Source organism: Aphelocoma coerulescens, chromosome 6 (genome assembly GCF_041296385.1).
Source record: "Aphelocoma coerulescens isolate FSJ_1873_10779 chromosome 6, UR_Acoe_1.0, whole genome shotgun sequence".
In the NCBI taxonomy this organism is placed as follows: domain Eukaryota; kingdom Metazoa; phylum Chordata; class Aves; order Passeriformes; family Corvidae; genus Aphelocoma; species Aphelocoma coerulescens.
In genome coordinates this window covers 23,966,938-23,981,495 of record NC_091020.1, presented here as the reverse complement: position 1 = coordinate 23,981,495, position 14,558 = coordinate 23,966,938, and positions in this window count along the sequence as shown.

The following is a 14,558-nucleotide window of genomic DNA, read 5'->3' as shown; positions in this document are numbered from 1 at the left end:
CCTGTCCTGTTTATCTTCTCCAAAGTTTTGTTTGGTTTTGCTGCCTGGGTTTCTGAACAGGAGATTGCTGGGCACACCCAGGCTGTTGTTCTGACAATGTGTATTTTTAGCAGAGGCTCACAATTGCATGCAGTACAACAAGAGGTAGCAATGTATTTATTTTCTCAAGTGCCATTTCACTTTCAGAGGGAAGAAAACATTCTGTAGTTGGGCTTTTTTTTCACTTGGGGGAAGACGTGCTACAAACCTCCAGTAGCTCTCTGATAGCAGATATTTCTGTGATGGCCATAACTCGCCTCCATCCCTAATCTGATCTCTGTGCAGAAGCAAAGATTTACATATTCCTTGTAGGAATAGCTCACAGTTGCATTCTCTTCCTGAAGGTTTGAGGCTCAGTTGCTGCCCAGCTGCAGAACTGAATCCATAGGGCATTTTGGAGGCTTTAACGCCTATGGAATTCAGTTCTCAGAGCCAAGCAGCCAGTGCGAGTCAGCTTCCCCTGGCTCCAGCCGGCTGTGTCTCCATCTGCAAGAGGGGAAAAAATAGCAAAGAGCTTGTCATGTCTCTGACACAGGGCAGGCACTGAGCTGACACAGATTTTTGCAACTGGGAACTGCCACAAGAAGACTCTGGCACCTCTCACCCCAGAAGCAGCACAGACAGACGCGGCTTTCTTTGGAAACTTTGCTCAAGTTGGCTCTTTTTTTTTTTTCCACTGCTTCAACATATCCTGTTGTTTGGAGTCACTGCAAAGCTTCAGGTCAGCCCTGAGCTCTGTAAACCTGCTAGAGCTGTAAGAGAAACACAATTTCTGCCACTTGAGGCTGGTATTGGCTGGTGTGTTCAGAATCCCAGCTATGTATTTGCTCTGTGTGCAGGTGTCACCCATCCCTTGGTCCAAACTGCTTCTCCTCAGTGTGTGTGTCTGAGAAAGGGGCACAGCTGTGCTGGGGGATGCTCAGTGCTGCAGGAGCAGCCCAGCCCTCCCAGGCACTGACCCTCTGCTCTATTCATACCAAAACCAATGCCCACGGGAACCCCTTGAACGGGGAGGTGCCAGCTGAGGGGAGTGGTTTGTGCAGCAGGTGCTACCATGGGTGGACCATGAGGTGCAGGGGCTTTCTGCCCATTTGGAAGTAGGAAGGGACACAGGGTAATTCTGTGGCTTGAAATGAAGAGGGAAAGGCCTTTTCCTGACTGCTCAGAGTAGAGTCAGGGAGGGATTGGTCTCCATCTGGGTCAAGCTGGGACTTGCTGGTGCATCCCACCACTACGCACATGCCCTTTGCTTCTCACTGCCCCCACCCTCTGGATTAGGCTGCAAAGCTCACATGCATGGAGGGGCAGATTTGAGGGACACATGGGGATGGCCCTGAGCACCCACAGAGATGCTGATACTGCCAGCAGCTTTGGGCAGCCTCACCCCTCAATAGAGATGTTCACTTTCAAACCCGGCGACTGAGCTAATGGCTGAAAGGCTTTTCCTTGGCTCAGCTATAGTTTGGCACAGTTGTGATGACAGGAATAAGCTCAGGCAGGAGTAAACACCAGGAGCTGATTCCAGCCCTTTGCCCGTATGCCAGCGGTGCAGAACGGGTGCCCTCGGGTCAGCGGAAGAGACGGGAAATGACACACACCCCTTCGGAGCACGGGCAAAGATTTCCGTGGGGGAAGCACCGAGCAACTGTCGCACGAGCAGTGAACTCCACGATTGCTCAACAGCTGGCCCGGGGCTCTATTTTAATCCCTCTGTTGGGAATTAGAGTTCAGTTGCGGCAGCATGGACTCACCATCCTGATGCACGTAGCAAAGGAGCCAAACCCTGTTGCAAAAGCTGAGGAGTTCCAGGCTGAAGGTGCCAGCTCTGGTGTATCTCAGGGACCACATGCAGCAGTACCCCAGGGGCTGCCTGGAGAGGCAGCAGCAGAGGGAGATGGGGTAAAGCAGAGCTTACACCACGGTCTCCACCCTGTAGCAGGTGGTTGGGGTCGAAGAGGCAGCTCAGGGACCCAGCTGTGCACTATGCTGGTTTTCAGACCACTGTGACTTGGCAGGGAGTTTTCAGTAGCTCTGAGCTCCTCAGACTCTCATCTCCCTCCTCCTCCTTCTCCCCCTGCTCTGCAGCCACCTGTGCAAATGAGTGGGCAGGAAGGCAGCCTGCCAGAGACATTACAGCCATGTGGAAGCACCTGCCAGCCTGAAATGGTTGGTAGGGTTGGGATGCTTTGGGGCTGCTGGTTGTCCATCTTATCCCCTTGGGGTGGTTACCCTGCAGTCCTTAGCTATTTGAGCACATGGTAAGCTTTTGTATTTAATTTTTTAAGCTGTAAAACTCTCCACTGAGGCATTTACCTCACATTATTGATGGATCTCTGCTGTTCAAAGTGCCATTCATCTGCCTTCATCCCTCTGCTGCTCTAAGCAGCCACTGCTTTCAGAAACTGAAAGGTGCAGGCCAAGGAAAAGCCTTCCTCCTGATCTTCCTTCATGGGCTGATTTGCAAAGAAAGGGGAAGGGTTTCAAGCAGTCAGGCAGGTGAGCAGGATGGGGGTCAACACCAACAAGCCTTCCCTGATGGTCATCCTTCCCTTGCTCCATGGCCCAGGGAGGTGATGTGGGTGCTGGGGCTGAGTGGGACAGCCCAGCAGCCATCTGGCATGAATTCCCCCATGCCCTGTGCCCTGCCCTCCCCAAGGTGGGGTAGGGACAGCTCCAGCATGATACTTTTGGCATACTACCTGTGGGTGCTGGGACTGGGGCACCCCATTGCCAAAATGAGCCAGAAACAGTTTGATCCAAGTGCAATGGAAAGCCCATGGGGGATGAGCTGGGAAAGAAACGGTTGAAATGCAAACTCAGACAAGCTCCAACTCTGCTGTCATTCCTGGCCGTTCCTGCAAGCAGTGTCCCCACAGCATGGCATCCACAGCACCCCAGGTGCTCTGCCTTTGCTCCTTGGTTTTCCTGACTCCAGCTTTGTCCCGTGTTCCTTCACCCAGGCAGGGCCAGGGCTGGATTTGGCCCTGTGTGTTTGGGATTATCCCTTGCCTCTAGGGGTCTGGAGTGGGATGCCAAGTAATACGTGGGAGGGCAGGGATGAACAGAGATGTGGGAGCCACCTCGGTGATGGGTATTTTGTTGGTGTGAAGGTGCCCTGCCCTGGCTTGACCCTGTGTTTTCTGGAGGCTGTGTCAGGGTCAGGCTGCAGCACTGCACCACGGGGTGACCAGCACATGCTGAGCCCATTGCCCCAGCTCAGCCCTGGGGGAAATTGCATCAGCCCAGCTGCCACATGTGCAGGTGGGGGTTTCATAGCCCCACTGGGGCGAGAGCCCTTGGCACCCTGCACTGCTTTAATCCTCCTCTCTGCCTGGCTTGATGCATGTGGGGTCCTCATGCTTGTTCTGGTGCACATCCCCTTCTGGTGCCCGCTGCTGTAGGTCTGGATTTGGGAACCTGATGTTGATCCCAACAGCTGGGTGACCGTTGGAGCTGACAGGCATGCCCAAGAACAGGTACCAGGGAAAAGATGGGCTCCAGTGCAGAAGCCAAAAGGTGGAGAGCTCCTCAAGGCTCTCGACCTCAGCCCAAAATGATGGTGAGTAAAGAGACACTGCAGACTATCAGGTACCCGGGAGGATACTGCTGCTGTGGGGTTTTCCCTGTGGAGCACAGCAGAAATGGCCACATGAGCAGACTTCCTCATGGCAGGCCACGCTGGAGGCGATAGGAGGACACAGGGACGCAGAAGCTCACTCATGGCCAACCCTGCCACTGGAGAGCTGCGCCGCACCAGCTCAGCCCTGAGCTGCCAGGGACATTGCGCTCTTGCCGGCTTTCGCCGTCCCCTGCCTCCCTCCCGTGGGTACATGGGACAGGCTGAAGCGCTTCCCTCTGCCTCGCTCCGGGGGGAGACAAAGCACAAGCCACTGCTCCAGAGGGGACGTGACTCCCAGGCAGCTCCAGCGCTCAGAGGTTAATGATTTATTGCTTTATGTCTTAAAAAAAGCAGCAGCGCCCTCCTTTTGGCATTTCCAGCTAATTATCCCGGGAGTTACTGATTAGCTAGGACGTGCCTGGGACCAAGCAGCGGAGTCCTGTGGGTGCTGCACAGCCACCGGCACTGCGCTGACATGGTGGCTGGAGCATTATTCCAAGCAGTTTCACTTTGTCTTCCCGGGAAGTTTGTAGGAACATGCCTCCCGCCCTTTAAAGTATGAGAAGCACGAGTCCGGTTTTGCAGGTTACCAAAACAGCCGCGGATAGAAGTGAAGATGCTCGTGCACACACACGGGGTCTGACAGCTCCTGTCCCGCTTCCCGCAGCCGGGAGCGGGTGCGTTGCCATCCGCCGTGGGACGTCACCGCGTCCCCGCTGCTCGGCACGGGCAGAGCCGCCCTCTGCAGCGCCCGGGCTGCGGCTCCCTGGGGAGAGCAGCAGCCAAGAAATCCCCTCACTGCAGCCGCACCGGTCCCCCCGCTCGGGCGCAGACCCTCCCGTGACCCCGGCACTCACCCGACAGCTCCGGCTCCCGTCGAGGCGGGTCTGCGGGCGGCGGGGCCGGAGGCACTGTTAAATATTGCAGCCGACTTACTCACTTCTCTTCCTGGACGGCAGCGCAGAGTTTCCACCCACTTCTTTCACCTTTGGTTTCCAGGCTTTCTGAGAAAAGGGGAAGCCGTGGGAGGGAGCAACCGGCATCCCCGTGCCAGGGCCACGGCCCCCAGCAGCCTCTCCTTCCCGGGAAGCGGCAGATGCCAGAGGGGGCTGCTTTCCCGGGAAACTCCGGCGTGCCTGGGAGTGCCTTTGTGCTCGTGGCCCAGCACTCCACGACCCTCCTGGGTTAGGCAGAGTTTCCTCCCCAGCCGAGTGGAGGGGGCACCTGAGTGCTGCTTCCCTGGCACAAGCTCAAGGGTGGCTGCCTGGCCAGCTCAGCCTCCTCCTTTGGGAGCGAAAATCCCCCTGGGACTCGTACCTTGACCTCACCCTCACCAAAGCCCATCCAGCTCCTCCTTTAACGTAGTGCCTCTGCAAGTGGGGGCAGTGCCAGAGTTGGGGTCACCTACACATCAGTGACATCTGCGATGAGCTGTGTCCGTCCTCAGCCTGCAGAGCACTGCCAGTAGCAGGTGCTGCCACGGGTCTGAGAATGTGCCAGCCAGCATTCCATTCAGCAGCCAGTGTTTCATCCAGTGGCATGCCCGTTGGCACCACAGGGTCATTGATAGATGATGTTCCCTGGGACATTATGGCCAGGCAGGTAGCCCCTGCTGGCTACTGCCAGCTCTGGTGGGTGAGCACATGTGTCTGGTGGGACTCCTTTTTCTTAAAGTCCCATTCTCCAGCATTCTGTCAGTGCCACTGAATGCCCAACCATTGTTTTTGCTCAGAAGTGACGTCAGGTCCCCTGGGGTTCTCCTCTGCCAGCAGTTTGGAAATGAAAATCTGAGGCCCCAGCACTCGCTGTGGCACTGAGCTGATGGTGGGGTGAGCAGCACTGCTCCTTCTGTGCCACGGTGAACAAACCCAGAAATAAACTGGCAAATCAATTGGTGGGGGATGGCGAGATGCCTCACATGCCTGGCTGCCTGCACTGCCCTGCCTGGGCTCGAGAGCTGCCCCGCAGGTTCAGATAAAATTTACAGAGTGGTTTTGTCCTTTGAGAGCTGTCATGGCATTTCTGGAGTGGGAAGCACTTGTAAGGCTCTGTCTTGGAGGTGTTATAAACATGTATTATATTGGCTTCTCGCAAAGTATAAAGGTAGATATATAATGTTAGAAATGCTTTTTGCTGTGTGAATGTAGTTTTCTCTCTTTTTAGCAAGAATGTTAGCAAGTGTGAGCAAGTAAGATAACCTCCAAGCGAACAGAGGATGAGGCCCAAGGAGCTGCTAATCAACACTTTGTCTAGGGAACAAAAGGGCCCAAAGGCTGCTCTGCCCGGAGAACGGAGGAGAGTCCGGGAGCCATTATCACCGCTCTGCCCGGGGGGCAAAGAGGCCCAAAGCTGCAATCAGCCCTGACTGTCTGGAGAATTAAGAGATCCACCCTACCATCGACTCTTACCTAGCGAGCCCAACCCCAAGAATCAAGAGAAATAAAACCACAAGGCAGAAGACTACGCATGCTCTAAAAAGGTGGAACCAAGGAGTGGCCATGCAGAACAGCTCCAGGGAAAGTTTTAATATGAATGAAGAACAGACAGTAAAAATGGTATAAAAAAGACTCACCTCTAGCATCAGGTGTGCTCTTGGCAGAGCACCAAGGCACCCGGCTGTTACCCCTTTGCTTTATTTTATGTGTCTCTTATTGTCTTTATATTAAACCCTTTAAATTCTCACAGGAGAGTGAACCTCGTTTTTCACAGAGGTGACCAAGCTGGAGCCACAGTTTTATCCATGCAAGCCCCCAAAGCAGGCAGCATCAGCAATTCAGGGCCTAGCAGTGTATACTTCCCAGTACCGTAGCTGGCCTGGCCACTTCTTTGCACCCCTCTCCTTGGCACATGGGTCCCCCACATGCTCTGTATGTGTCTGCCTGCTGGGAAGGGTCTGGTGAGCTCCTGGGCTGGAAAACCACTGGGGAAGAGGGGAAGAAGCAAATAAGCAGGCAAGAGAGAGGCACAAGTAGGGCAAACAGGGAAGTCACTGCAGGCCTGATGCCAAGGGGATGGGCATCAAGGCAGCTCAGGCCCTGCATGGGTGGGAGGAAGGGAGTGCACAGGTTTGCTGGTGAACAACTTTGCCAGCTCCCATGATGCAGGTTGTGGGAGTAAGAGGAGGAAGAGTGTGCTTGGAGTTGGAGTGACTGCCTGAATCCTAGTTTTTATAGGTCTGATCAGCAGAGGTGAGCGAGCAGAAGCAGTCTCTGGGGTCACACTGCAGCATGTGGGACGCACCCCTTCCCTGTGACATTGGCTCAGCTGAGACCTGATGCTCTTCCTAGTCCCCATTTCTCCAGATTTCCCTGGTCTCCCTTCAGCCAAAGGCAGTGGGTGTGAGTGAGGAGCAGCCTGGCCCAGCTCCCTGTGGAAGGACAGCGGCTTGGCATTTACTGGGGAAAGTGGGAGCTTCCTGCAGCCTCACTGTGCTGGTAGTATGGGTAGGCACGAGGGGTTTGCCCTTGTTGGGGGAGGTCCTCTGGGAGAGGAAGCAGGGGAACTGCCTCTGCAAGGCTGGGACTTCACCCTGGGGGGGGAGAAAATCCACCTCCCAGCCCTGGGAAGGGGGCAAAGGAAAAGAGAGCAGCTGGCTTTTCCTACCTATCCAAAGAAATTAGGTTAAACCCCTCACCTTTGAGCTCCTGTGACTGCAGAGAAAGCCAGGCAGCAGGACCAGGGTGTGGTTTAGGGCTCAGATATAAGCCAGCAGTTAGATCACCTCACAGTGTTACTGCTGAAAGCAGAAAGTAGCCTCAGGGAAGGGCTGATATGTGCTTTCCGAGTGCCTGAGCCCCACAGCACTGCGGGGTTTGGGATGAAAGGTGATGCAGCTGCTCCGTGCCCCGGGCAGGACCTTGGAAAGGGGACCAGCGAAATGTCTGCAGCCTACGGGACTGTCCCATTGCCAGCCACTGCCTCTGGGGCTGGAGTGGGACAAGGGCCTTAATGGCTGTCTGAGATGTGGCCTCCTACTGGGAGATTCAGTCTCTTCCCGGGAGGCTCTAGGGTGCAGCCCCAGGCTGTTCACGGCAAGAAGGCTGCAGCTGGAGGTGCTGGGAGGCAATCGCGAGTGTTTAGCCCTTTAGCAGAGAAGCCTACAGTGATCCAGGGTCATGCCCAGCCAGCGCCTGCTGCCCCTCTGGAGGCAGTTTCTCTCATGGGTAGACTCACAGATGTCTTACACAGAGCTAATCCCCCACTTCAGCCTTAGCTGAGGCTCAGTCCATCTCCAGATTAAACCTACAAACATCGGGCTTTGTGAAATTTAGTGGCCCTTGTGTGTCTTTCCTCTTCCCTCTCCTCTAAGCCAGCAAACTGCCTTCAAGCCCCGTTCCTGCTCTGAGAAATGCCATGCATAAGAGAAACCGCATCTTTCAGCCTTGCCCTTGGGATGAAGGATGTGGTGTTAGGGGACAGCTTGGGCTCAGCAGGTGCTTTTTCTCCTGATAGCATGAAGCCAGAGATGCCCTTGATGACAGAGCTGAGCAGCCTTGGTTTGTCCACAGAGCCTGATCCTCAAAACAACGTTTGAGAGGCCACACCAGTGGCCTCAGAGCCGGGGTGGCAGGACAGGCAGCTTGGCTGGTGCTCAGCCTGTTCTCAGCCCCTTTGTTTGAGATGCCAGCCCTGACTGCACACGGAGAGCCTGGAGGGGCCGAGGTGCAGCCTCCATCACACCAAGAGTCCTGTGGGATGGGCTCTTCCTGCAGTGCTTGCAGATGCACTCGGACCTCGCAGCCCCAGGGATGCCGCTGTGGACTTCTGCCCTCCAGCCCCCGCACTGAGCATTTGCAGGGCTGCAGAGGAGCTCAGGCATGGTTATGACCATCAATGATGCCCTGCAAGAAACCTACCCCCACAAAGGCCTGGCCAGCAGTGGGTATTTTCCTGCCAAGGGGACTTGCTCTGCCTCTCTCCCCAGCAGGGCTTTTTGTACACAGCCAGGTTTTGCTCAGGCTGTGTCACTCTGAGCTCGGGCTCCCCCTCCGCCTGCCTGGCTGTTTTTAGCCTATGTCATATTTTTGCATCCTTTGAGATCTCCTGCTGTCTGGCCACCTGGAAAGAAATCGAGTGAGATTTCATGAATGGAAATGAACAGGGGAAATGCATAGAGGTTCAGCTGGTGTGAGCACCAGAGATGGCATTTACCCCTCTGGAGCAGCTCCTGCTGCCCCCAAAGAGAGGCTGAAAGCAGCACATACCCCATGCAGCTCCCTACTAAGTGTGATCTGCCAGCACAAACCAGTGCCCTCTGTGCTGGCAGCTCCAGTGGAAGCATGACCAGGGGGAAAGGGAGTTTCTTGGGATGTTTTTCCCCTTAAGGTTCCTGTTTCCCCTCCAGCCCTTGTCCATGGATGCTGGCAGCCTTCCCCTTTTCCATGTAGCTTTGCAGAGGGAGCAAAATGAGTGGCTGGGGCTGAAGAAATCTGGGAGATGGAAGAAGGCTGAGGACAGGAGGAAGTGAAGAAGCAGGGGTGCCCACTTTGACCTGCTGCTGGCACAGCAGCCCTGCCTTCCAGCAGCCCTGAAGCAATTTGGGAATCAAATCTGCTGGCAATGAAGGGAGGAAAACCACAGGGCTGAGTCACTCCTTGGAAGGCATTTGCATCTGGACAAATTCCAGCTGAACCCCCTTCCCACCACCTCTGTGTGGGGTGTTGCGGTGGCTTACAGGAATGGCCACATCCTTTCCCCCCGGGATGGAGCCTCCCCGGCCGGTCACACTCAGCCAGAAACCGGGCAGCATCCACTGCCGACTTTGGCAGCTTTCCATCAGAAGGCAGGAAGGCTTCCCCGGGGGGGAAAGCTGCTCTGGTGAAGCAGAAGTGAGAGCGAAGGCAAGCGAGGCTGCGAGGAAGCCGAGCCTCTTCCCAGAAATGGCAAAGTGGGGTGTTGCCTTTCAGCGTCTCCCGAAAGAGTCAGACTGGGGCTGGCCCCCCATCCGAGCTTTGCATTAGCAAATGGTCAGGATTTGGGATGACAGTCTGCTTTAGGGACTTAGACTAGGAGAGGAGCAGCATGCAAGAGGGATGGAGGATCAGGAGCATCTCAAATGCTGACCCAGCACCCTGCAAAAGCCTGAATTTTTGGCAGGGGTGAAAGAGGGGCTGGGGGAATGGTGGCAGGGCTGGAGTTACCCACTGGTGGTGGAAACAGAGGATTCACCCAGAAGGTCACAGGGTGGAAAAATCTTCTCCAGGAATGAAAGCGCCACAAAAAGGTGTCTAACTTGGTGTTTATGTCCCTCCAGAATCATCTTGGGGGAGCTTCTCCCTATGCTCTTCACCCGGGCTTGATATTTTCTCAAGGTTTAAATTCCCCTGATGTGCAAAGTCATGTTCCCGCTTGAAAAGACCTTTGCCAGGGTCAGGTGCTGTGTGTGGCTAGAGCAGGATGGGTCCTGGGATGGGTCCCAGCTCAGGGTTGGCTCAGGTACCTCAGGGTGAGATCTCAGTGTCTGTGTCCGGATCTGAGACTCATTGCGCAGCGCTGGAGCTCTGTGCACCATCCAACCTCCCTTTCCTCCCTGTAGTGGCTAAAAGCCCGGCATTTCCCGGGGCTCCCGGAGCCCCCGGCAGCGCTCGGGGCTGGGGCACACCGACGAAGGGAATTGCTCCTGTGCTGGGACAATGGGTAGGTGGCCCCAGTCCCTAGCAGCCCTCCTGACAGGGATGCTCCTGCCTGCCCCACGTCTCATCTGAGAGGAGGGTTTTTGGATTAGGGACGGCGTTACATGTAAAGGGAAGCTTTCAAGCATCCTGCTTGTTCCCACACTGCTCCCTGCCCACAAATGTGCGATGAGGAATACCAAGGGAAATGTCAGCTCTTCCCTAAATAATTCCTTTCAGCTAGCCTTGCAATTAGTCCCTGTGAAAAAAAAAAATAATAAAGATTTTGAGCTTTGCCAGCACTTCTCTTTGCAAACGCTGCTCTCGCCTTGTAACTAGGGCACAGTGGGAGGCGAGAGCCGGTTAACTCTTAGCGTCAAGCTTTCCTCAGACAGCCCCGCGGCTGCGATGAGCCTGCCCGGCGGCTGCACTCCTGCTGGGGGGAAAGGAGCCTGCAGAGGCTGAGTGGGTGGCGAGGGGTGCCCGGCAGCGAGGGGTGCCCAATGCCCGGCAGTGAGGGGTGCCCCGTGCCCGGCAGCTCGCCTGCATCCAGTGACCCGGCTCAGGGCACGCTGGGGCTCCCTTTCCCCTCCACATTCCATAAGCGTTTTGCAGGTGTGCGCGAACCACAGCTTTGCTCCTGCACTTGTGCTTTGCTGCAGGACGGATAATGTGGAGAAGGAGGTGTGAAGCTGCTGCTCCCTTAGCCCGGAATCGGTGCTGTGTTGCTCCCGGAAATCCAGCTGGGATCCACCCACTGGTTACAGAGAGTGCAGTGAATCATCTGTGCGGGGAAGAAAAACACAAGGAGCTGGGGCTGTTTTAAGCTTTCCGGGCAAGTGAAAGCTGCTGGGAGAGCACCCGACTGAGAGCAGACAGGGTGTCCTGGGAACAGATGCTAGGGCTGGCTCTGGAGGGACCCTGTTTCTACCCCAGCCCATTAAATATGGGTGGCTAAACCCATCACAGCTGGCAGCAGCAGTGCTGTGCTCCCCACAAGCCAGCCCAAGGGGGCTCCAAAGTGGGTTTTCCAGGGAGATGTCCTGGCTGGTGGGGAAGAGGTGACACTTGAAAACAAATGGTTTTCTCTAGACATGGAAGTAGGAAAGCATTGATCTGGAAATGGTTTGCTATAGCAAGGACAGGGTTACTACATCTGCCTCAACAAGGGGACCAGAGCCCTTGGAGATGGCCTGGGGTGCTCCACCTGGCTTGCAGAAGGACACAGGCCTGCGGGGGTCCTCTGATATCTCTGCCAACCCCCTGGGCTGTCTCAGGTGTCCTCTGGTGCTGGGCAGATGTTCAGGTAGCTAAACCAAGCCCTTGACATCACACCCAAGAACATGTTACTTCTGTGTGAAATAAATGAGGTGAGGAAAGATCTTTGTGTCTGCCAAGAGCTGTGATACCTTCCAGCTGTGGCAGCCAGAGCAACCACTGTCCCTGTGAATGTGGCCTTTAAGCCAAGCTGCCCAGTGCTGTGGCCCCAGGTCTGCAGCAGAAGGGGAAGGTGGATTCAGTTAGCACCTGGAGAGCCTTTGGGATGGGGTCTTGGCATCATTAGGATCCATCAGTGGGAGATGATAAGGGCACACTGAGGGGACCTGTGGTCAGCAAATAAAGGTCATGGCAGGCAAACCCAGCAGCTTGGTGTGGTTCTGGGGAGTAGCTGGGTGTCTCCCAGAGGTGTGCTCTGGGGTCTTCAGAGAGTTTCCAGGCACAGAAAGTGGAGGTAAGTGGGGATACAAGGAGAGAAGACCCCCAAAAGTCAGCAGGGATCCTAAGGAGGGGTGGAGACAGCTGCTGTGTGGGTGGAAAAGGGCTGACCTGGCACAGGGGCTGCAGCCCTGATGCCACCTTGGTTGCCAGCCCAGCTTTGGGCCCCTTTGGGGTTAGTGAGGAGCTAGTGCCAGAGGGGACAGGGCAGCTGGCTCCTGTGCGAGGTGTTTAAGTGCAGCAGCAGTGACACTGTAGCAGAGACCCCAAGGAAGTGTGGGTTTGCATCCCAAGTCAGAGCTGATGCCCCAGTCCAAGGGGAAACATTCTGCACTCTTGGCTTAGAAGAATAAGAAAAACATGTGCTGTGATGGGAATGTTACCCTTCAGTACAAATACAGATGTGCCAGCCCTGCATGCTGAGGGGAAGGTTTGTGGCTGGAAGGAGCTGGAACAGCAGAAGGTACAGAAGAGAGCTTCTGGGCTGACCCTGTACTTGAAAGCAGCTGAAAGCCACAAGTTGGATTTTTTTTTTTTTTAAAAACGGTGCCCTGGGCCTCAGGGTGCTAAGCCTGTGACCTGCTGCCCGTCAGGCATGGATTCAGGTCCTCACGGCAGAGGTGGAAAGCTGTGCAGCTCTCTCTGCAGGCTCATGGCCACTGTGGCTGTACCGTGAGCAGTGGGCACTAGAGGGCTGCACACTCCCGTCCTTGCTGCCAGAGGTGTCTGTCTCTCTGTGTCTCTCTCCCCCTGCACAGTCTGGTCTGGAAATCCTGATTAACATCTGCCAGACTCAGTGACCCGGGAGAGATGAAAATAACTTTGAGGAAGAGCAGTTTGCCACTACACGGCCAAAGTGGTGATTTTTCTTCATTTCAGTTGTGCTTTCCCCAAGCTTTGCTGCTGCCAGGGCAACCTTGCAAGGTGAAAAGAAGTAAGTACTGCATGGGCTTGATGCTGGGGGCTGTGTGCTGAGCTTGTCCAATTCCCTTAGCCCCTGAAAGTTTCTCCAGCACAGCCCTTATTCCCAGGAAAGCTGTGTCCTTTGCAGAAGCAGTGGGCTCCTCGGGTTGTTTAGTGTAGGTAAGGAGCGACTGGGGATGGTGCAGGCATGGCTGACCCTGCCTCAGGTCTGGGTGATCCACTGGGCTCCCTCCTGGCAGCACTGGAAAGGTGTAAAATGAAGGCACAGTGAGTCATCCAAATTAATTTTGGAGCAGTGTTCTTGTGACCACTTATGTCCACTGCTTTATTTTTCTTACCTGTTTCTGGCTGTTTTGTTGCCCTGCAGGAAGTTTCTGCTACTTTGGGGCCAGCTGTGCCCCCCTCCACCCCACATGGTGGTAGACAGACATGGTTACCATCCTTCCCCTGGTGGGAAGGCTTGGCCAGGTATCCACGGGTCTACAAGGTACCTAACTCCAGAGTTACCAGGGCATCAGTGTCAGCCTGGCAAAGAGAGAGGAAGAGATGGCAAGAGGCTCTTGCCTCTGGGGGCCATGGTGCTCATTCCTTCGCTGCCCGTGTCACCTACCCTGTGTGACACCACTGACCTCCCATCGGAGGACACACTGGCAGTAAAGGTCCTGGGCAAAAATCCATCACGTCCACGTTGTGGGAGCCAGACAGGATGGATCCTGGGACTGACTGAACATCTCAAGGGTTAGCATGGGAAGAGAAAGTTTTTGTTTGTGTGCCAAATGTGGAAAGACAAAGGTAAAACATTGACAGTATTGCCTGACACGTCCTGTGGCACAAAGGGATTCAGAAAGGACTCCTGCTGAGGGCTGGACTTCTGAGGTATGCGGAAATGGATTCAAAATAGGCCTGGAACAACACAAAACGTTGGCCCATCCAGCTGTCAGGAATATTGAGCAGATCACTGCCTCCCACCCCAAATAAAGATCTGCACAAGGGGCACGATGGCAATGCTGCACCAAGGAGGAAAATTTGGACAAGCAGTATGAAGGGAGAAAAAACACAAACAAGTTGATTGGGGAGTGTATTCCATCAAAAAACATGAAACAAGTAAGTGGCACAAGAAAAGTGTTATGCAAGAGCCCAGTGAAAAAGAAGAGGGGGGACCTGGAATGGGAAGCATGTTGCTGACATTGAATTGCACGCAGAAGAGGGATTGAAATCCCACTATGGAAGAGTTGTTGCAGGCTGGTTACCCCCTGAAAAGCTGCCTGTGCTTCACAGGACCTCTCAGAGACTGATCACATGCAGCTGCTACTAAGTTGCATACCCCTACAACATCTTGCCTGTATTTAATATTTTTATTGTAACATCTTCTATTTAATGCTTGAAATATATTATCAGTTGTGGGTTAGCTAGAGATGTCCTGCCCCACTGTTGTGTTAAATGCCGCGCTCTGGATGCATTGGCCACCACAAGCCAGCTTCCATTAGGGGCTGGTGGAATGGAGGGATACTAAGGGGCTCTTAAGAATGGTGTGTCACCTGTAACATGAATTTGAGGCATAAACCACTGGTTTTGACTAAAGTGAATGAGCCACCTATACTTAATCCAGAAAAGGAACATGTATAGTTTTTATGTGTTTGGTAAACAGC